The sequence below is a fragment of the Filicampus tigris genome, chromosome 20 (genome assembly GCF_054856515.1).
Source record: "Filicampus tigris isolate MCC_2025a chromosome 20, RoL_Ftig_1.0, whole genome shotgun sequence".
Lineage (NCBI taxonomy): Eukaryota > Metazoa > Chordata > Actinopteri > Syngnathiformes > Syngnathidae > Filicampus > Filicampus tigris.
The window spans coordinates 5,223,743-5,248,816 of record NC_141236.1 but is presented as its reverse complement, the minus strand read 5'-3'; the positions used below and the strand labels follow the sequence as shown (position 1 = coordinate 5,248,816).

Sequence of the window (25,074 nt, the reverse complement as noted above, 5' to 3'; positions counted from 1 at the left end):
TGCTTCGACAGATTCGGCTTGGATTCCTGGCGAGCGCTGGATTTGATTGCGATGCAAATTTAAGACATGCATTTAAACAGCTGACTAAATAGGTGGTTACACCAGAAGGGGGCAGTGCTGATTCAACTGAGCTTCTTAAAAGGTGGCACTTTTCCAAATGCGGTCTATGGCCTGCAGCTACAGTGCGCTCCTCCGCAGCTTCACTTCCCTTCATTATGAGTCAGGCACTATTTTAACTACCCTCAGGTACAAACCGGTCTTTCCCCGTTTCTGGCTCAGCCGGCTGTCAAAAAAACCCCACATAATTATATGCATTTAAAAATACAATCCCGCCCCCCCAAAATACATATATCATAGTATCTATATTATATATGTTATGTTGGCCCGTGTAATTTTTAACACCTTTCCAAAGATCTGAAAAGGAGTGCAAGTCTTTCCACTCTGTTGGAATGCCATTATGTCACTTCCTGAACATCAGAATTGAACTGAACAGCCCCTTGGGAACAAAAAGAATGTCACTGTATATTTGTGCATTAACGGAGGAATTTCAGTGGTTTAATAATGGTTTAATGTGGCTGCGTCATGTCATGATTTTTAAGAAAGTTAAACGGTAAGTTAAACATGTGGCACCTGATGAAAGCAGAAGTTTCGCAACTTTAGGTAGGTAGGTAGGTATATATAAACTAAACACATTAAACTAACACATATCACCTGTTTATTCCTGAGGAAAACACAGGAAAATCATATCGGCTTACCATTAATCATGTGCAACCGATGTACATGTTTGAATTAAGTAAATCCTTTTTTTTTTCAGTGTATGTGCTTCCACTAGTCTAAACAATGCATTCTGATAAATATTGTTTTTTGGAATATGAGTTAAGCAGCAAAATCCATCGATTTTTATCCATCTCAGGGGCGGCCATTTTGTCACTTTCTGTCGACTGAAGATGACATCACAGTTGCTGACGTTGACAGCATGTAGAAATATGGCCGCCCTCTGAGATGGACAAAATCGGGTTGATTTTACTGCTTAATTCATATCCCATAAACGTAATATTAATCAGAATGCCGTGTTTAGACTAGTGGGGCTACATAAAACAATGTTGTAAACAATTTTTGGGCGTTGACTCCTCCTTTAAAAACCCACTTTAAACAATGAAAACACATGCAACCTATTGGGAGAGAGCAAGAGCAATAATTGCCTTTTGTGCTGTCGAGCTTTATCAAAAGAATATGTGCTTAAAGGTCAGAGTGATTAGTTGTACGGATGATTATAGCTCTTACGCATTTACTGTGAGTTGATCATCAACAAATGTGTTTGATTCACACTACATAAAAGGCAAAAGCGTCACAGTAAAATTACACGTCATAAATGTTAATTCAGGCTGAGGTTAAATAAAAACGCCTTTGAAAAATTGCTGTGAATACACAGTGGTGCCTTGACTTTTTTCGATGCATTTTCTCTACATACATTTCTTTTAAGATACAAGCTCAAATTTGAGATACGAGTGCACATCAGTTCATCGCTACATGGGGGCAGCAAACCTCACAACTACTCACAATTCACTTTGGTTTGCACGCAGTGGGAGGACATAATCAGTTGGCAAAGAAAAAGGACGGACAGTATATTAGCTACAGTCGTTTTTTCCCGTGTTTGCGGGTTTAATGGAGAGCAAATACTATTACTTACGAATGTAATTGCATTTTACCCCACCCCCCGTACTGCGATTGCGATTTAATCAGAGATTTTATTATCATTTTTAAAAAAATAATCAACCACTAAATTAATCTGTACAACATTAAATAATATCTGACTTCATTTACAAAAATGTCTTTTAGGTTAACAAACATATCCAGACACTATATAAATAAAGCACAATATTGTTGACTCAAATTGTTTTTGTGAAAAAAAAAAACCAAACACATTTTGGTGATTTTTGGTGGGGCTGTGACGGACTAAGTGCATTTCCATTCATTTCTAAGGGTAGAGATGATTTGGGATGTGAGTGTTTTGAGATAAAAGCATATTGACGGAACAAATTACACTCGATATTCACTGGCTTTCTCCCCCCCCCCCCCAAGACTGTGTCCACAATCATTTATACCCTTTATTAATGAAGGCATATCTAATGTTAGAAACATATAGAAGATTTTTCTCCAAGTTACCGGCATCCTATAAAAGGGTTTCCTTCAAATCAGGAATCAAAAATGATAAGACAAATTCATTCATATCTCAATCATAACTCAAGTCCTTTGCCATTCTGTTATGTCATTTCCCGACATAAATAACCCACTCAACAGAAAAACATGAAATTCAACTCCAAATTTGCCCAGCGTTATACAAATCAGGTCTTAACTGCATAATAGCTCCATTGTTAAAATCACATTATTCACATACTCTAATTTGATCATTCCTGATCACGCTTCTCAGCACAGAATCAATGAGCCTGTTCCGGTAGATACCCTGTGGCGACACCTACTTTGAATGCAGACAGAACAAGTGCTGCAACCGCAACTGAACTTCAGCATGCAGCTCGAAACGGAAACTGACAGGACGGTCACTTTCAGTCACAGTCACGGGGCCCGGGCGGCTGAGGATGTTTACGAGTGGGCATTTACAGATGAGGCTTTCTGCACTGAACAGCGTGTAGACTTTTGAACACTCATCCAAAGTCAACCGGACAAAGTGTACGTTATTAGGACTAAAAACAAAGAGGGAGAAACTATTTGGCTGTTTTCTAAATTCATCCACAATGAATATTGAATTCTTGTGTCGACTGGACTGTAATTGAGCTGTATTACTCGTGTGCGTTTTACCTTCTCTGGTGCAGGACCTCAGGTTGCTATCAATATCATTCGTGTTGTCCTCTGAAACAAGAGAGAAAAACAATCAATGTGGTCTGAGGGTAAATGAGACTGGAAAGGAAAACAAATCACGCAGGGCGTTTAACACGCATGTGGATGTGCCGCCCACAGCCAACTGGGAGTGCGGGTACGCTATCAACTTTCCACATCAACACACTTCCCCTTTTTCTCCTGACTCATACCGGCATTCAGACAGAGCACAACACATACACACACACATCACTGAATTATTCAAAACTGAAATTGACTCCATTGTATCTAAAATAGAGCTGATTAAAGCCTGTCTGCTTCATGTCCACCGGAGTATCAAATATCAATGGCCGGGCTGCTAATGGTCACCGGGATATAGTACAACCCCTCAGGAGTGAGAAAAGGATAATCACAAAATTAACAAAAAAAACGAAAATATCGACAAATAGTCAGATCGGTGCAAAGTCTACTGATTACCACAAAAACATGTTGAGGGGTATGGCATGGACTAAATCTTCACTTTGAGAGGTTTTTGTGGATGTCAGCGTGTCCGCCATATTTGATGTGGCAGGGCCCCGTAAACTCATGTACTTCTGTCTGCCTCAACTTCATAAAATGACAACCTATCAAGTGCACAAGATAATTCCTTTCATGCAACCATACACACACAAAGTGATTTGAGAAAGAGATTGGCGCCAATGTCGTTTTTAAATTTGCTGATTACATGTTTGCTCCCACATACAGTTGGGCCATATTTTAATATTTATCACCTCAGTAAGTCAGATTCATTAGTAGCTGAAAACACTCATGCGGAGGTTAGTTTAAAAAAATGCATTCTTCTAAATAATATAAGTGAACATAAATGAATACTTTTAAGTTGTTTAATTAAGATGTAAATGTACATTTTTTACCAGTCCAATATACAGTACATTGTCACTCAGCAAAACCGTATGACTTGCTTAAACTACGTAATGACTTGACCTGCTTGAAATGTGGTGACTTGCTTGAATTTCATTTCAACGGTAACTTCAGACTTGCATATGTGACTTAATAGCCTCTGCCTATTTCCTGTTCTCTGTGATGCAGGCCGCAAAGTCATTATCATATCTTTGCATTCTGGTAGACAACAGCAGACCACAGCGTAGTGATTTGCTCTTCGTTGGTATAACTTTCACACTTTGGCAAATGTAGGGGAATACAAAAACAAGGGGCTGCCATTTTGGAGGAACATTCTAAAAAAACAGGGAATAAACGCCTCTAAAAATCCTCCATAACATAAATTCACAAGAAAACAAATGATGATTTAAGTACATGACCTTTACATCAGGCTAATTCGGGAAAAAAGAAAATCTCTATTCAAATATATATCATCCTATATTAAAGTCAAATGAGCTAATTGGCTCAATTCCTCCGCAGGATTTGGGAACAGAAGTGGCATAGCGTGACAGCTGTTCTGTTTGCGGATGTTCAGCTTTGAACATGGTAATCAATTATTTACATGATTGAGCATCAAATCCAGCAAAGGAACTTCAGGTCAGCTCCAGGTCACGCAAAGGGGATCTTTTGTGCACAAATAATCCAGTCAATGCCAGTCCGACTCTATGCGAGACAACCCCGCCCCCTCCTTCTGCAGCAAGAGAACCAAACATTAGCGCCGGCAATGTGTGGGCTGATGTTTGGGTAGAAGGGGACCCATGTGTCTCATTATGGGTTGTACTCTTCAAACGCAAGGGCTCACAAAAGGGTCAGTTGAGTTAAAGTTCAATAGGCTGGAAGGCTGTTGCGCTCCCATGAGTAAATGAGGATGCATGAAGACGTGCCTGTATGTGACAACTGTAACGAGTCATGTCTGCAGTTTCTGCATGACAACAGTTTAGGATTGGCTGCCGGATTGGTTACAGCTCAGGGGCTTTTAAATGGCTTCGAGAAAACAAGCAAGGAACTTCATGAAGAATTAATGTTCAAATGTGTCATTATTGTTGCATGACAAGGTGTTGGTTGACCCGCCAAAATTACCGCTGGAGCACAAAACTGCCCCAAAAACTGATGCGTGAAATGAACAAGTTTAAAGAACAGCTATTTATGAAAAACCTTACGCAGCATTTGGTCAAGCGCTGCTCAAGTTAATCTCATTAAAAAAAACAAAAAACAAACAAAACATTAGCTCGATGCTTTTTTTTTTTTTCTGGCAAGGGAAATGGGCCTTCAAATTGGGTTAGGGGAGCAGAGTCTCTCTTGGGTTCCCTTCACTGGAGCAAATGTGACAGCGTAGTGTGTTGGGGGTTGAGCACCACTTGCCAGGAGGTTGCTTACATTTTGCCCTAATATGGGCACGGGTTGGGTGGGTGCAGGGTGTGCTGTAGTGAGAGAGGGAAACCTGCCTTGCAACATCACTATGGCAGCTTTACTTCTCTCTGCTGTATCACTGACACGTTGTCATTTCCTCTTACAATCCGTTTCACACACCAGGACAGGATTCAACATTCATTAAGGAGGTCCCTCTACAACCACAAATAAACCCAGCAAAGCTTTTTACTGAATACAAAGTTTGGTCTCTGCAGAGCACACGCCAGCCATTGTATAACCCCGCGCTTGAGTCGGTGACAACACAATCAGGCTTGATGCCTCATCTTAAATTGACTCATTATAAACTCACTACTTTCCCTCTCTCAGATCTGGCCTACGGTGAGGAGTTGAACAAGGACGACTGAAGAAGAAACAGACTCTAAGCACTCAATTACGACGGGCATTTGCAAAATGTCTTGATTGGCTGTGGGAAAAACTAATGATGGAATAGAATGATTCTTGTAAAATAATAATAACAGGAATCTATTCACCATTAGTGTAGATGGCAGAAAATATCATGTGTTTACAAGGGCCCGTCCCATATGAACGATTCAATTCGACTCAAAGGGAGAGACGATTCGATATACGGCTCAGTTAACTTTTTTTTTGGTCATTTTACATATATCCGAAGGAACGTGTCAGTACTGCAAATGTGCCGTTTCCTTCAAAGAATTATCTCTCCAACAAAGCACGATTGGATACGCATCTCTATATATTTCAAAGTGGAACAATTCCGTTCGTTTCGATTCAATCCTATCTTTTAAATCAAAAAACGTTTGTTCGTTTCAAACCCCTATAAAACACACTGACAATTCCAACAGTGTACTACTTCTTGTGGAGGAAAATGTGAAGGCAAGCTTCTCAATTTAAATAGAAATATAGCACGCTACATAAGTGAGCCTTCTTAATATAAACAGCAGTCCATACAAATAAATGTAACGACCAAAATAAAGATTTTATAAAACACTCAGTTGACAAATCGTTTTTTTCCACCCATGCCTTGTGTTCATACACTGTATTCTGCTTTGCACTGCATATTATAAACATTTCAGCAAGGCTTTTGTGAACACTGTAGACACACAATGTCACGAGGAGAAAGTCAGTGTGGGGACCCTGGCGAGACGCGTTGCAAAGAACAATAGGGAGAGGAAAACAACCCAGGGCAAGAGGCAAGAGGGAAAGTAAAGGAGGGTGTTTGGTATTTGAAGAGGAGGAGGCAGAGTGGCTGTTTGACCACTAGCAACCATTGCAGCGTAAAAATTCCTCCGACTCCTCTGCTCAATGCCACTTCTGTTCTACCAAGCAGTGCATGTCAACAGGACTGCAGATACAAAGGATACCATGTCTATGTGTGACTGGAGCGTGTGTGAGAAGCCGATGTATGCTAGCGTGTGTATGAGAACGTGAAGCAACTATTAAAGATACTCGGATGCGTGGTGGTCAGTGAAGTAACCAAGCTCAAGTGACCAACTCTAGGTGATGGGTAGTAAGAAATGAACGGTGTCTTAGCGTTCACATTGGAATTCAAAACAAGTTTCCCTGGAAAATTTATTTAACTCATAAACCTCCGAAGGCAGTATTTCCTTAGTTCAGGAATGGGTTTTTTTTACGAGAGCAAGCAGCGAAGTATTATTTAGGCACAGATACCATTATTATTGTTGTTCACACACACAAAGGACCTTTGGGGACTTTTGAATAAAAACAGGCAATGCCAGAGCAGACTCAAGGGTGTTGCCTGTCAAAACAAACTTGTTTATGGCTCCTGGTAAATGGTGGTTAGGATGTGAGAGATGAGTGCTAATCACTTTAAAATGGACTGAGATGGTGTCTGAACTTAAAAGACCGCAGAGTGCTTTGGTCTGCCATATAGGAAAAGTCTGTTCAAACCAATGGAAAGGATGCATACTGTCAATCATCCAATGTAGCTTGCCCTTTAACTCATTCACTGCCATTGACGAATTTACTTGTCTTTTCACAGTCCAGCCATTCAATCCCGGGAACTTATTTATATATTTTTTTCAAATTTTTTCAAACATAGGGAGGGCGAAAGAGTGTGTTAATTTGCAGAAGCAATATTTTTGGAGAGAGATTCCTCCCGTAACATTCATGAAACTTGAAGCCGTAGTCCTTCCTGTCAGCTGGCATGAATGAATTTGCTTTAGTTATATGACTCGAGTCATTTGGTAAAATTTTCAGTATTTGTCACAATATTCTTGTAAAGAAGCAAAACGGAAACAATCAAGCTGGCTGAGTCTGTACAACAGAAGCTTGTGGTTAAATGTGGCATCCTCTAAGTTCAGTGGAAAGGTTAGGATCAGCTACTAAACAAACTTAGAACCTGGCTGTATAATTGTTAAACTAACAGTCAGATGTCCAAAAGTGAAAGAAAAAGCAAGTATCATACCCTTGTGTTTGTGAAATATGGGGTAAAATCCACCCGTTTTTAGCCATCTGAGAGGGCGGCCATTTTGTCACTTGCTGGCAACTAAAAATGACATCACAGTTGCGCAGGACTCAGGTAACAACCAATCACGGCTCAGCTTCAGAAAACAGGTGAGGCGTGATTGGTCATTACCTGAGCCCTGAGGAACTGTGATGTCATTTTCAGTCGAAAGCAAGTCACAAAATGGCCGCCCCGTGAGATGGATGAAAACACGTGGATGTTGCTGCCTAACTCATATTCCACAAATGCAATATTAATCAGAATGCCATGTTTAGACTAGTGGAGGCACACAAAACATTAAGAATCTTTTGGGGTTGACTTCCTCTTTAAATCAATAGAAGAGCACATTATCAGATGGAAACGTCTTAAACTAAGACAACAATAACTAAATACAGCCTACTAATTCTGGTTGAGAAAATTCCTGCAGCTGAAAACACCTGTTCCAAACGCTGTACATACTGATGTGCTAACAAAATGTAGCTCGCCAAACGGTCCTTCACCAAATATCACTATTTCATATTTTAGTCAGTTAGAACGATTTTTAAAAACATACATAAATCCAGCACGCTGCATGCACTTCACCTGCACGCGAGTGGGCAACGAGAGCATAAAAAAGGCTGAAAACACTCACAGAGAACTGTTGTTTCGCTTGACAAGAAGGTGCGTAAAAGTGAAACATGAACAGGAAGTGCGCAGGGTCATGAGGCAGCACAGTTGCACACAGAGTGCTAAAGACAAGCAGACAGACAGTTTGGGGTAAAAGAGGAACTTGCTGCAGTCAGTTCGATTGTCATGGTCACACTGCGACACATGGATGGCTTACTATACAGTGCACAAGTAATTTTCTCGGCGGGGAATGGAAACAGGAGGTGACAGAGGACTGCCAACAATGCAAAATAATAAACATGGGAGAATGGCAGCCTAGAACAACAATAACATTAGAACTAATGAACAGTCAAGGATTGTGTTGTTTTAAGAGTTGCAATGCTAAGCTTTTAAGAGATAAGCTTCACCCATAGCTCGGGTTTAATAATCCTGTTTGCCAAATTGTGAGACTGAACACGGTTCCTGCTGAGAGTTACTGGCATTTATGATTCACAGCTGTTTTCAGATGGTGACAAAAAAATCAAAATGTCCGCACCGCTACTGATTAGTTCTGGTGTGCGGTAAAAACGTCAATTCAAGAAGGACGATAGACACACAATGCGACAAATGTGACCTATATTTGACTTAAAGCACATGGATTGAAAGGATTTAAAACATATTACCAGGTGTAAAAGGTCTCTGATAAAAGATATCCTTTGGTCTAAATACACAAATGATAAAGAATTCCACCACAACTCCCAAAAGGTCTTTGCAATAATATGTTCTATGCGCCTTCACTAGTCTTAACACGCCATTCTGATTAATATTGCATTTGAGGAATATGAGAAATCCACACGTTTTTAGACATCTCAGGGGGCGGCCATTTTGTCACTTCTGTCGACATCACAAAAATGACATCACAACTGCTCAGGGAACGACCAATCACGGCTCACTTGTTTTCGGAAGCTGAGCCATGGTTGGTTATTCGTTGTATATTTGGTCGTGCAATTTCACAATTGATGATTAGGAGCCACCAGAGACCTGACTATTTTTCTGTAAAGAATTAAAATGTTTTCCATAACGCATCCCCTGTAATCATTTAAATTGCGAGATCATTAGTAAAATAACTAAGAAACTGAGAGAGTGCTTACCATCCTCGCTAGCATGAGCAGTGAGATGGTAATATACGGTGACACACTGTCAGCTCGACATTGGTGAAATTCCACTATTAAGTAGCATAAGAACATTTAAAATAAATCATTCAGTCTGGCATAATACTATTACTGCAAATTTGATAAATAAAATGTCTCGCCACACTCTAAAAACAATTGGGTTAAAATTAACACAATTTTTGGTCGAAAATGGACTGATCCACTACTTGGGTCTATTTGACCTAACTTTCTGGGTTATTAAAAAAAAATGTTGTTTTGGACAAAACAACCTCCAAAATTGGGCTGGTTTGTACAAAACAACTCACGAGGGTGGGTCAAATAGACCCAATTTGTGGAACGGTCCATTTTTGACCCAAAATGGTGTTATTTTTAAACCCACTGTTTTTAGAGTGCATGACAGTTTCTAAATACAAAGCTCGCGTTTTACCTACTGTACAAAAATGAAATCTCCATCTTTTGCCTTCCTCTGGCAATCTTTGATGCCGCAACATGACAAATTTGTCACTTCTTTGAGAATGTGTGAAGATGCCATATCCTGTTTTTTGTCACAATCTCACTTTGAGCTGTGAGAAAACTCGACTAGGACTCATAATGAACTGTAAACAAAACATGAACAACAACAAAACGTTGCAGAACACACGGGCACATTCAATTGCCCAGACACTCTTCTTCTAAATTGCAACTTTGCATCATAGCAACTAGTTTCTTCCTATTAAAATCAACTACACCTGAGCTACCAACAACATTATCTTAACCTCGCTGTACCCCAAAACATGATTTTCTTGTGAAACAAGTTGATCATTTATCCATCCTAGTGCTAAAATTAAATGCCATTGCTCTTGTGTTGGTGGTCTCAAAATGTGTGCAAGTGGCCGATTATTTTTCAGAGACGTCCAAGAATCTGGCATTTATTGAAATGCTCAAATGCTGGTTGTTGTTGTGAGAATTTATACAAGACTTCTGCCCTTTGTTTTGGCTTGGTAGGAAATCTTATAACACCAAACAAGACCCCTCGACCTATGCAAGAAATAAGAGGCTCATCCACAGCAGCCATTGTCCAGTCGCATTCGAGCAGCATTCCGTAAATGCTGCAGTTGGAGAATAGAAATTGGTGAAGGAAAATAAACTTGCGCACACACATTAGTTGTGAATTGCAGCTGTTGCTGTATGCTCTCTCACCAACAAAAGGGGTGCCATTCTCGTAAAAGAAGAATCATGAAAAGGATGATTTATAGAGCACAGCGTTTCCTTCTAGAATGTACACAAAGAGCCCACATTTCATTTGGGGGCGCATTTCAGCACATTGCAAACATCGAATTATGAGGAGCAGTTGTGATAATCAATTCATTCACTTGAGGAGCAGCTCTAATTTTGAGGAGCATTTTTTTGCAGGTTGAATCAAGAGACCTGAATCAAGAGTTTTATTAGCAATAAAAATATGAAAATATAATATACTAATATTATAAATATTCCATAGATGATAATAAACCTACTTTTAAGCTTATAGGCCACGCCTTCTGGATGACGTACGCACACCATAAAATATAGGATTGGATTGGTTGCCAGTCAATTTCAGGGCACATTTAGACAAACGCTTCACACTCATGCCTATAGACAATTTAGTCTCAATGAATCTAACATGCATGTTTCGAAAATGTGGAGGGAAGCCAGAGCAGCCAGAGTACATGGGGAGAAAATTCAAATTGACAAGTGTAATGCAGCGGCTTGTGCTGCCTCCAAGGAGGAAATAGAATCCATGCTGGCTTGTAGATTTATAGCTTCCTCTTAGTCATCATGGTAAAGAAATATCTACTCACCATTGGCCCTGCGAGGTGAGATGAGGGCTGTTACACTTGCACAAAGCAGGCTGATTTCAGTAATACAACAACCAGGGCGTGCAGAGTTTACAAGCATTGCTTTTATTCATGGGCTATTTTGATGTTATGTTATTAAGCTACCTTGGAATTGGATTAAAATTGTGAAAAATGCACAATGTCCCCTTTAATAAGATCTGAGTCATATTGAAAATAAGGGAGCATGAATGTAGTAAAAGTGTGCTTTTTTTTTACCAATATCCCAAGGGTCAGATTTGGGAGCAGCCCACGTCAGGAGAGACAGCTGTTGCAGTCATATATCTCCACCAACAAGCACACTGGAGGCTTTCCACTGGCTTTTGACTACTTTGAGCCCCTCCACTGCAGAGCAACAAGTTAAGATGGTATCCTCTTGGGACGCCCTCAACAGGAGCGGTGGTTCCCAATCAAATGCTGCTAAATTGCTCGAAGCTATTCGGAGCATTAGGGATTAAACGAATTACAGCACAATTTAGGGGCGTAAAAGCTAAAAAAATAAATAAACAAAGTTTGTTTCCAGGATATCCAGTTAACAAAGTCTTGTAAAGAAAAAGCGTAAAGAAAGATAATCAAACGCAGGTGGCCAAAGGGCACAAGAAGCATTGGGAAAAAGCTTTTATGATCCGTGCAGCGACTACAGCAGAACGTTTGGATCATTGCAGATCTTGGGCAGGCTAATTGAAGCTAGCGGGTTAGCCTCCCCGGCATCTCTTCCCATGTGAGCTCATTTGACAGTGAGGGGCTTGACGGGCATACACACCATTTGGCAAGTAACCAGCGGGTTAAAGCTCAGCTATCTAAACGGGAGTAAAAGTAGCTCAAAAAGGGGGATCAAACTCACCGGTTTGTGTCTTTGTGGAGTAGTTATAGCAGGTAATAAATGAAAAAGTGTGTGAGTAGCCCTTTTCGGCGACCTTGGTAACTCCGTCTGTCCAGCATTGAGTCACAGCAGAAACCCCGCCCACTGCCTTCAGAACCCCCCCCCCCAAAACGGTCCGACACATAAATCCCGCCCATTCGACTTGTGATTGGTCCATATTAGGGACAGTGCAAAATTAGCCAATTAAATCCCACTCACTTGCCTCGGTACAAGTGGAGCATTCACACACACACAAACAAGCACACTTACATACATTCGTAGCTATGTATATACAAAGTATATAAGTATATACTTTATATATATCCCACATTCCCAAGCTTCCACACATTTCATAATGAGAGATATTTTACACATTTATCTGTTCCCTCCACATTATTTAAAACCATTCTAGCTTCAAAATATTCTACTAATTTAAAACATCTGGAGAATTATTTTTCATATTCCCAAAAGTTTTCAGGACATCATTCCCAAATTGAGACATTTCTGACATTCTACATTTCAACAGTTCCACAGCATGTACAATTTCTGCGGGAACTGCATTCTGTTGTTCTTATTATTATAATAATCATTTCATTAAATTTGTATCATTATATTAGTACACAAATGTGTGAGTAGTTGTTTGTAAATACTGTTTGTGCACTGTGACTGGCTGCCATCCAGTGCAGGGTGGTGCCCATAGTCAAACTGGGAGAGGCTCCAGCTCACATGTGAACCTAATTATTAAACATGCAATATCTAAATGATTATAATCCCTCATGAAGAAATTGAATTTACACACTGCTGTATATCTTGTGTTGATGACCCACTCAACCCCCCGCCCACTCCACAAATGGAACAATTGTGAACATGTTTGAACATTGTGTGCATATTTTTGCCCTCAGGGATGCAATGCAAAAAGATGGGGACACTGTTTGTTTTTGCTCCTGATTGAAAGGAGACATGATGGGGAAAAATACTTTTTAATGGCTTGTTTACAAATAGTCTGCGGCTTGCCTGCCCACTCATCACGTGTGAAAGTAAACAGCAACATAAATCTTTTCACAAAATGTGTCTGAAAGCAAGCCGTTCTGCACTTCTCTTCTGATAAATCAGAGGGGCTAATTAACATAATAACCACCCTCACAGTGAATATTGCTGGTAAATGTGTTTGGTGACCTGTCCATGTGTCACATGTACAGTATATGTTTGAACCTTTGCCTCCATGAGCCACCATTGCTATGTTTCGACTAGTAGGGCTGCATAGAACATATTATTGGAAAGAAAATTATGGTGTTGACTTTCTCTTTAAAAACTCACGATTCAAAAGTGACGAGTAAAAGGATACGTGCAAGGTTGGAATGAGTGTCGAAAAGTTTTGGGACTGCATTATTGTCAGCAGTGTTGTGAAAAATCGCTGACGGTGAGTAGAACTTCTGAGCATTTCTTTTTTTGGGGGGGATCCCAATCATCCTGGGGGCCCCTGTGAACCTGGGTTGGAGTGGGTTATTAAAATTTGTGTAAAATATATGCCATTACCAGTGTTGATGGCATGCTCTACAATTACACGTACAACCCAAAAATTAGACTGCATTAATGATATTTATATTGTGTTATTATCATTTAACTGATATTTTGTTTCATCATGATAATAACAGACATTCCTAAGCCATAATAGTGGGTGAAAAAAGTAGCACCGGTATTATTTTTATCCAATACTGACATCTAGTGGTGTGTTTTTTTTATTGTTGCCAAAAGTGGTGGAAAAGCCCTTTTATTTGTTTGTTTATTTTTGTTGTTGTTATTGTTTAAAAAAAAAATATATATATATATACATATATATATATATTAGCGTTCAAATTCGGGTTATTTCACCACCATAGGAACAGAATTTTGTCGTGAACTGAGGACCCCCTGTAATAATTAATAATCACCCTGATGATGATGATGATGATGATGATGATGATGATGATGATGAACATGATGATGATGATCATCATCATCACAATCGTCATTATTAGAATGGCGTCCAGTCTTGTGTCTGGCTGGCACAAAGTCAACTTCCCTTTAAAATGTTGAATTAATACATTTGAGCCTTTTGGTGGCAGTAGCACACCTCCGTGTTTTCTCACTGCGTGGTTCACTTGGTTTGACTGAATGGCGACAAAGTCCATTAATGTTGAACATAACTTCTAATATATTTTGATATTTTACTGTTATTTCATCTGTCTGCAAATGTCAATGTTCGATAAAGTAAAATGGATTAACGCAATTTTATTTTTTTCTTATAGACTCGCGCTATTATTCTAATGCGGCAAGCATAATAAATCTTCAGATCTCTGTGGATATGTGGCAACAGAATCAAGATCCGTTAATAATAGTCAGCAATACTAGGTCCTATGGCTTATCATGTTTGTCGAGCCATCTGCTTATGATGCAGCAAAATCTTATTTTTAAGCTTCAGAGCGGATGAGTTTCAGTCCATCCAAGGTGACTTTTGGCGAGAGGTGGGGTAAACCGTGGACTGGTTGCCCTCCAAAATCAGGGCAAAGAAACACATATCAACATTATATTGGGTACTAAGGCTGCTCGAATGTTCAAGAAAAGTGTTAATAAAGTAACAACATGGCCGATTATCTGAAATTGTAGCGATTCTGGGTGTTGAAATAAAAATCTATTTGAAATAGGTCTGCATTAAATGCAAACACGTGCTCACATATCTCTCTCTCTCTCCCTCTCTCCCCCCCTCTCGCATACAACCCCCCCGCCCCCCCCGCCCCCCTCCCCCCACACACACACGCCTTGACAGTAAACAGCCTTTCTCAGATCTAACAGGCTCTGCAGACTTTGGAGCAGTTGTTGGATCTTGGTGGACAGTTTCATCGAATTATCTTGGTCATAACCTCTGCTCCATCCTTCCTCTCCACCCCTCTGTCTGCCTCTTTCTGTCGCGTTTGACTTTGCAGTTCACTCAACCCTTTTCTCTTAACTGCTGCTTAGAAATATGGTTTGATGCCATGAGCATTATGTCTGCCTATTGTTATATCTGTTAACAGGGGATTGTCCGTGTGTACTGTATATAATGCTATGGCACATCAGCTGCAAAATATGCCGTAAGTAACGTGTATTTAACACCTACGATATATGCAATGTCAATCTTTGATTGTATGTTATGGCATTGTTAGAACAAGGAAAATACAAAATGAGGATCAAGGCTAAGGGAGGACAAATTATACATCAGATCATTAGAAGAGGAATATTCAAGTTGAGTCATTGAATCACAAAAGTCAGGACATTCATTTTCAAAAAATGAGTATCATGAAAGATTAACATAGGAACATCCATATTCTATTTTGTGCAGGATTTGAAAGAATAGCATCTGCCAAATGGCTTTAAAATGATAAAACAACATAAATGGGCTGTAGATGATACAAAGCTTTTGCCACAACTGCATTGCATGAATGACATGCTCTTATGCTAATGTCATGCAACCTTAGCGAATCATTTTGCATTTGTGAACTGCACTGCGTCACGTTAGATAAAAGAATAGAGATCCATCCGTCCATGTGGAAAGACAATGATAAAAGATTTAACGAGTCGATGAAGTTATAGCAAATCATATTCGGGTCAAACAAACTCTTATTAAATATTTATTCATGGAGTCATTGCTATAGATGGAAGTGTTGCAATTCTGAATGATAACAGTGGAACTTATGTAGAAAAAAAAGATGATTCCTGATAGTGAGTCAAAAAAATTTGACAACATTATCTTGATGTCCATCCATCCATTATCTATACCGCTTATCCTCACAAGTAAGAGACTTAAATCAGTTTAATAGCATAGAGCATTATTCCAAAGATTTTTTGGGTGTTGACTCCCCCTTCTTTAACTGCAATATTTAATTCATGAAGCTCTTCCAAATTGAAAGGTGTGAGCAATTGCACAGCTCCTGTTTTTCTTCTCTTTCTTCATTAAATAAGGAGCCACGAGCGACTGAATGAGACAGTAGAACAAGTCGGGTTCTACTGTCTCATTCAGTCGCTCGTGGCTCCTTATTTAATTTGGTGGTGTTGGCGCCCTGGGAGGGAGTCGCTCCCTCAACATGATCGAGCAGAAACTAGGCTGTAGAAAAGAATGTAATTAGGCCACCTGTCATAAACAATATTGAAATAAGGAATGTCATAGAGTGCTAATGAGGAAAAAACATGTACACAGTTTTTTCTCAAAAAAATGTACATTTGGAAATTCATAGGTAACAATTAGCATATTTTAGCTTTAAAATGATGAGGCATTACAGAAAAAAAGGATTTTGGTAATTACCAAGGCTGTTAAGCAATGAGGTGGTCTAATATATTTGCTAAGTACCATATAGCTGTCAAATACCAACGCTGCTGCTTTGTAGCGGTGACCGCCCCCATTTTCCTTTTCATCCGAGCATGCTCGCATGCTGATTAGCCATTTGTGGGAGGAAAATGTCAAACTTGTGACAGGAGCCCTGACAACAGTTCGCTTTCGCATAACAATCTTTCAAGACCAATAATGGTCTGAGAGTAACATTCCCGGGATGCCAGGGAGAGATGCTGCCCACTCACTGAGATGCGCTCTTCATTAACTCTAAAAAAGACAAAGTGATAGAAAGGGAGAAAGTCACAGCCAACTGCATCGACTGAATAATCCATCAGCCTTGAAATATACATGAAATATTTCACTCTGCACTTGAATTATGTAATGCTGGGCCTGGTGGATCAAGCGTCTCCAATTACAGCCGAGAATGAAGTCTTCTTGCATAACATTCAAAAACAGAAGAAAAACATACCAGCCGACAATTCATTTCTGCTTCGCCATATGTAAACGGGGACAGCAATTACCTTTATGGATAAAATAATAAGTCTTCACTGTGTGTGTTGTTTATATGTGTCATTCAGAATAACACCAAGTATACACAAACCGATCATCAAAGAGAGCTCAGAAATTTGTAATGCGACAACCACGCAAACGCAGTTGTAGATTTGTCGGCATTTTGACGCAAATGTTACGTGGCTTCTAGCGTCCTGAATCTGGCCATATACAAAATTATGAGGACTAAACCTTAAACTTAATAAACTACAGTCTAGCAGGACCTCTTAACTCATTGAGTGCTACACATTTTCAGACCCACTTTTACCCTAAGGTTTGAAAAAATATGAATAAATTCCTACTACTCACCACGTACTCAGTACTTGAATATTTTTTAAATGAATACCGACGTATACTCAAGTAATTATTTGGAGGACTGGCTTGAAATCAGGCAACTAACTTGGCCGTTGGAGAATATTCTTTAGTTTTCAGAAAGTCTCGATTTGCTTTCACGCTATGTCCAGGGTCATTATTCATTTGCACTGTGAGGTGCTGTGCTATCAGTTTTTCTCGCTTTAGGTGGAATGTGAGCAGAGAGTAATATAGCCCATCACAATTCATCTTGTTACATGTGTCAACATCAATAAACAACAGCCGGTTCCATTAGCAGACACACATCCCATTGTTACAACACTGCCTCCATCATATTTGACACAGGATGTGGAATGCTTTGGATCCTGAGCTGTTCTTGAAACTTTTCTCTTCCCATCATTTTGATATTGGTTTCATCTGTCCCAAAATTTCGGAAAACATCTGTTTTCTTTTCTCGACTATCCCATGTGATTCATTCTTGATTCCAGCTAATTGTGTTTGTTGTTCGCCATCGTTTTTTTTTTTTTTTTTTTATAATACTATGAACAATATATTACATTCAACAGGTCCAATAACGGCATTTTTATTTGACAACGGCCTCAAGCAAAACGCCCCAGGTGCATCAAATGAAAATCTACAAAACCAAGGGCAGCATCAGTGGCTGATCTTCTGTGTATTTTCCACAGGAAAAAAATGACTCCACATGGAAATGTCTCCGCTTGCTCTCAAGGTTAAAAGCAGAAAAATGGCCATGCCGAGGTGCTGCAAGGCATGAATAAAAATGAGGTAGAACATGAGTGTAAATCAAGGTCTTGAGCGAAGAGGCAGCTGTGAATTGCTTGTGATGGGAAAAAAAAAAAAAGAGTTTCAATGATTTTGACCTACGATGCTTCTTTCTAACTATAAATGCTGCTTTAAAGGGCTCTAATGAGGACGCTTAAGTATTTACCGAAGACCTTTTGTGGTTGTACAGTACATGCTGCTGAGCCAAAAATGATTGTGTTTTATTAGGTTTCTAATACCATCTTTTGCCATAATTTAAATATTTTAAGCGCATGTACACAAAAAAAGAATAAGAAAGAATTCACTTCACCACAAATCTCGAAAGGAATCCCAAATTACTCACAAATTAATGGTACTAGAAATAATTTGATGTTTTAGGCGTGGTTTGTTTTAGTTACCCAAACCTAATCTCATTATGCAAATTATGGTTCTGCTGGAATTAGCATTGGGTTCTGTAGACTGCATGCTAAAACTACATGTTATTAACAATGGACAAAAGTCATCATCATTAACATGTTATATTACTGAAATGTGTTTGAAATTACCTGTTATTAGGTTAAATACGACATGACATTGGGCTAATTATGATTAACTCAAGAACGTCTTCTTGCTTTGCAAAATAAACAAATTGCACAAATTCACCCTGTGGAAAAAATATAGTCGCGACAAAAATGCATTGAACTTGATTAATAATGTATAATAAAAGGAGGGATTTTGTTAATCAGTGAATTACTCCATCATTGGTTGGGCTTGTCCCCTTATGCTACTTTCAAGAATGCTGAAAACTTCAAGGCAGGTTGTGCAATGCTATTAAATCATTCAAGCGGGTGCTCTACAACAAGCAAGTGACACGAAGTAGTCCAGAAATGCTAAATTAAGCCATCTGACACAATGACTGTGCACTCTCCTGTCAACGTCTGCTCCTGCATGTTAACCCAATGGGCCACATATTCGTAGACGGTGTAAAAGCGGGCGCGTCGTTATCTTAATTTAGCGTGCTTGTAAATTTGGTAGACCGTGCATGCTATGTCTCGATAGGCTCGGTACATCTGGCAATTTGGTGACCTATAGTAGATTTTAGACTCCCCAAAACCTGGTCTAATTCGTGGCACGATTTTGGTGGATTTCAATCGTAGAAATCACTTCATTAAACAATTTTTTTTATCATTATCATATATTTTAAATATAATAGAATATTGGATATTATACACATGGAGCTTTTATGAATATTTTCTGCTATGTAGCAGGCTGAAATATGATAGCAGCAATCAAAATATGCTCTCATCTTGTCTGTCAAAAAAAATGGGCAGAAATTGTGGAAACGGGCTTCTGTCTAAGTATGACAGAGGTGTATCCACCTGTTTGGGCCTTATAGCTGATGAAGATAAATATCTGTTGCCATCCAGACAGTTTACCCATGACTGATTGATTACTCTGCTTGGCTTTCCAAGCTTGAAAAATTGCTGGCTATCAAATGTTAGCACTCATCTACGTCTGCACATAAAACCTTGTCAGACTGTAGGCTACAAGTCACATTTTCAACGTACACAGTGAGCGACTGCATTACTTCTTTTTCTGGTATTGAAAGCACAACCTTCTTCACATTTGTATTTGGAGGCATCTGGGATCCAGCATTGTCATTTGTTGCAGTTTGAAAATGCAACTTCAAAAAAAAAAAATCACTAGCGTCAGGAAGGGCATGTCCTGTACTCCTGCCTTGCCTCCCCTACGCTTGGGTCCTCCACTTCCATAATTCCACCACAAAAACCTCCATCGGTGACAAAATTATTATCGGGAATTGTTGATGTGCACGTTTTAAGGCTAGTCGGTATGTTATACAATATGCACGGTATACTGTGAAATGTATTCATGCCTCTTTTGGAACTGATTTATGGATGGACATCCTTTGAGGTAAACATTCTGCTCCCCAGTTTTCTGTCCGCAAATAGCTGAGAAAAATGAATTAAGCAAATTGTTATTCCAGCTCGGCTCCCATCGAGCGTTGCTGGTCCCTGAGCTCGTCGCAAGACTTCAATCAATGGCTCTTCCATTTTTAGAAGCAGCCACTTCCGTTATCAAGACAAAGCAGCCACCACCTGACTACCAGACGTGTGCGCGCTCACAGTCGTCACCCTCCTCCCCCTCCCTCTTAGTCCTGCACCCCCAACTCAGGGAAAGCCTGCCAGGGAAAATCCCTTTTCATGAACTGCGGCGCTCAAGCCTGCTCAACTGGGCCGGGAAGAGAAGTGGAGATGTTTTTTTTTTTTTCCCCCCTTCTCCCCATCTTCCCTTCTTTGATTCTCCACTGCATGCATCCCCTCTTGCTCAGTCATGGAGTGTCGCCCTCGCTCACTGATTGGTATGCAGAGCCAGGCCCTCTCTGTTCTGCAGTGTGGATCTGCTGCTGCGTGTCAGGGAGAGAGGGGAATCGCACTGCAGTGGCGGGTGGGGCTCGCAAACACGCTTGCACGCCTACATATGAGCAACCTCCTCTCCACTGCGCCAGGAAAGCCGTTTTGGAATGTAGTAGGAATATTGTATGGCGCACAAAGAACAGTGTCATCAGATTCAATATATGTGCTTGCTCCATTTAGAGGCTTTTTTTTTTAATTTAACATTCGCCCCTATAAACGGGAAAGTGGACAGTTGCAGAGTGGACTTACAAAAACTATCAAGAACTGATATCTGGTCAAATGAACGAAGTCTGATTTTAGTTTTAAGCAGGCATTTTATGGTCATTTCCTGCCAAGTTTGAAGCATACTAGACAGATGGACTAAAGTAAATTGCAAAGAATTGCATGTGGGTGAAAGTTTGATGACTCGCTATAAAATATGAAACTCGAGTCAGCTCCACGAGGTCAGAGCTTGATAACTCCCTACACTCGGAATACATAAAGTGGAAATCAACACAAACACATTTTTTTCAAGAATATGTTCCCAGCAGGCCCACTAGTTGAAACAGGGCATTCTGATTAATATTGGGTTTGTGGAATATGAGTTAAGCAGCAAAATCCACCCGTTTTAGCCATTTCACGGGGGCGGCCATTTTGTCACTTCTGTTGACTGAAAATGACATCACAACTGCTCAGGGCTCAGATAACATGACCAATCACGGCTCAGCTTCAGAAAACAGATCAATCGTGAGCCTGAGCACTTGTGATGTCATTTTCAGTCAACAGAAGTAACAAAATGGCCGCCCCATATTTAAGACAGTCCTATATGTTCGGCGAAATTCCCCAACAAGGGTTGGTGCGAGGATCTGTTATTTCTTTATTCGATTTCATTTATAATGAATGTCTAAACCTATTATGAGGATTACTGTAAAAAGATGAAGTGTCTGAAATTGAGCATTATTATCTCCAACGGCTGAATACAGCTTTAGATTGTGCAAGTGGTTATTATAACATGGTTATGTGTAATGAATATGAACGTTCCCTTGTGTCTTTTGCTATAAAGCTACACTGTTATGCAATCTAGTTCTCAATACAATAGAATCCATGACATGGCTTATTGTAGTCATTGTCACACGTTATTGTTATTTGCATGCACTGCAGCTATTTAAAACATGTCGTCAGAGTTTAATATTACAGTCCGTAATCCACTTTAGAGGAATCATGAGCTGTAAGTCAACTCAAACGGGGCTGCTAAGCATCCCGAAAGACACCTTAGGTCTTTATTAGCAGGCTCCCGGCTATTACGGCATTAAGGTGGAAGATGATAGCCGGGTTTGCTTCATCTGGACAGTAATTTCACTGCAGCACTGCAAGCACTGTCACTTCAAGTATTTTTTTCCTCTGTACTTTATATGTAGATGTATGTTGGTGTGTATATACATGTGTATATGCACACGGTTCCTGCGTATATTTACATCCATCCATTATCGATACCGCTTCTCCTCACAAGGGTCGCGGGGCGTGCTGGAGCCTATCCCAGCTGTCTTCGGGCAGCAGGCGGGGGACACCCTGACTAGGTTGCCAGCCAATCGAACCCACGACCTCTGAACCGTGAGGCGGACGTGCTAACCAGTCGACCACCCGCCCGCGTATATTTACATATTTACATTGTTTTTTTTTATTCTGAATGTTTGCTGTTAATGTTATACATTAACGGCTACATCAGCAACCTGCTTTCCACCGCACTGGTAAGGAGACCTCAGTGGATTTCCATTCCTGGCGCTGCTTGAGCCCAATTACACTTGAAGCAATAAATCTTTCGCAATGCAATTTCCCCTCTAGACAAGATCTGCAGGGCTATCCCCCTCGCTTGCTCCTTTTCCTCTCCGACACACACGCACGCACACTCCTCCGGTCTTTCTCGGAGATTTGTGCTTTCTTGCTGCACTGACAGCACAGTAAGCCACATTAAACCATAGTTACACAGTGAGGTCAGAAGCGCCGCACCTCAAGCAGAGTGAACAGCCTGACGTCAGCTCACAAATACAATATATTGAGTTTAAACACAACCTGTGAAGTGGTACACTGGCCAACAAAATGTACTCACAATTTTCAACATTAGTTCACTGTGGCCACCATGTAGAGTAATGTTAATACATTTTAAAAAAAATGGTGCTTGCACTCGGTCGAAGGACAACAGGGTTGGATTTACAAACCGTCAGTTGCCTTTTATGACTGAGAGGCGACAGAAAAGGGACACTATAAAGCAGTATAAGTTGAAAAGTGAAGTGCCAGGAGGTAAAACCTCACAGTGACCGCTAAATGCAAGACATTTTGTGTAGTCTTTATCTCATGATAAAAAGCCCAAAATGCCATTTTAAATGTGGACAAAATGCATGAATGCGTGCACAAATAGCCGCTGAGTGAAAATTGTTTTACAACTGAATGAATTTGAACATTTCTCCGCTGTGCCGCTTCAGAATGGTCAGCTTGTACCAGTGAAACACTTGAGGAGAACATAAACATCATTTTAATGTGAATGATATCCCTCCTGCGGGTCTGAAAACTGCACGTAGCAGCTCTCAACCTTCAACCACGGACTCTTTTAGATATGGCTTTGAAAATTTAATTAAGTCTCTGTCGCCTATTTTTATCAGCTGGCTCAATTATTCAAAACCCGATTTGTCTTTTCCCCCTCTGCCGTGCTGTATGTGTCATTGGAGCATCCGTGCAAATTTGCCTCATTGCACGCGTTGGTGTTTGTAGGCATTTGTGTGTATTTGCCTTACATGCACAACAACACAATGAGCGTCCATTAGAATGAGGCACAAAAGAGAGCAAGTGAAAGGAAAAGAAAGCTTTCTTTATCTCCCTACCTGTGTCTGGGCACATGCATAAACTGCACTCTGAGCTACCAAGTGAGGACATCGGATGAGTCATTGTATGCCGCTCTATAGGGACACAAACCTGCTCTCTCTTGTGGGATCTGAAAGGCTCCAACTGAGATGTAAAGAAAGACTTGAGGGGAAGCAGCCTTTTATTTTGGCATGTTTTAGAATCAGTGCCGCTGGAGCCTCCTCATGAAAAGGTCTGCTTATGAATAATAAAGCCTAATAAGGCTCAGGCATAATCAAACCATCCCAGTTGGCCGACAATCAAACAAACCATGTGCCCAAAGTGACCTTGCTGGCTTTAATCTGCTCCCTGACAACAGGTTTGGTTTGAAACTAGAGAACTTCCCAATGCCACCACATCTAATGTAACCTCATTACAAAGCGTAACTGTCATTACGAAACGATTAAAACTATATACAATTCAGAATGTGTCGTCTGCGAGTGACATCACTGTGTGTGTATATATATATATATATATATATATATATATATATATATATATACATATGCAATATTATACGATATATTCATGTCATTTGCATTTGTATGGGATGCAAAAGGAAGTAAAAGAACACACACGCACACACAAAAGTAATTGTGAGAAGCTCACAGTCATAACACACTTGGTGTGATTCCATCTTAGTGCAAATAAATCTAGAAGGCCAAAGGCATCATATGCTGATATGAGACTCTTGAGTGTAGTTGAAAGCCCGTTGGGTCCTATTGGGCTCCCCACGAGTGGTTGCGTATTCGTGTCGACGCAAGAAGTGGTTGTTATTTAATGAGCCATTTGACATAGTGGATAGAGACTGTTTTGTTCTGACACAAATATGTGTGATTCTGCGTAATAGCTTTGTGTGTTCTGAAACACCGTTGCATGATAAGATTTTACACAAGGCTGAATCATCCCTAATTGAAAATAAACAACGTTTCATTTGTTTTAGGCATAAAGAGACAAATAACGGGACAAACACAAACGTACCGCGAAGAGCTGTCGAGTTGTCGTGTTTCGCTTTCTGACTGTTCTCTGCCGTGATCGGGACTGGCGCAGCGTCACCTGATGGGATCAGCAAGAAGGACATTAGTAGAGCTTCAGCGCTCGTGTCACCGCCCTGGAAAACACACCAGAGAGAAGGCACATTGTATTTTATGACATTTAGTCATACAGTCGTTGGGACGGTCTTAAAATGAGTCACAGTCTGACTCACTGCTGCTCTTACAGCCTAATCAAAGAGAATTATGACTACCCAGAGGCAGAGTCTGTTATCCTCTATAGGACTGTTATGCTCTCATCGGCCGCAATGTTCGATACACTCACATACGGTAATCTAATGCAGCAGTGACCATGCATGTGGCCCGCGACCACACTGAGTGTCCCCTTGATTTCTAACCTCCTCCCCAGCCCAAAAAAGGACAATTTATTTCAAACCCAATGAATTCTCAAAAAACACTGAGAAACATTCATTATACACATTGCTCAAAAACGGGGGTTCAATGCAGAGAAATATCCAGTGGAAAAAAGAATAAACCATATCAAACACTATGCGAATTTGCGTGCGCCAAACTGCAAATATGCATCGACTGTAGTTTTAAGTTGTAATCTCACCATTCACCACTAGATGGCAGATATGGCTTGGTTGCGCTTACAACCAATACTTATACTTATACTGACCAATACTACAACATGAGTATGCCAATTTTTTTT

General features: G+C 40.2%; 1 protein-coding gene across 4 annotated transcripts in view; it reads right to left on the bottom strand.

Annotated features, from left to right (window-relative positions):
• fam49a (family with sequence similarity 49 member A) overlaps positions 1-24,386 on the bottom strand; it is a 32,979-nt gene extending 8,593 nt beyond the window's left edge. For 2 of the 4 annotated variants that reach the window (XM_086018912.1, XM_086018913.1), the window contains exons 1-2: positions 12,076-12,197; positions 2,818-2,868 (exon numbers count right to left, since the gene is read on the bottom strand). The gene's annotated coding sequence lies outside the window, so the exon portion shown is untranslated. Of the gene's footprint in view, positions 1-2,817; positions 2,869-8,255; positions 8,301-12,075; positions 12,198-24,351 lie in introns of those variants that run through there. The other 2 variants (XM_086018915.1, XM_086018914.1) reach the window with 2 other exon arrangements.
• Between the last annotated feature and the right edge of the window lie 688 nt (positions 24,387-25,074).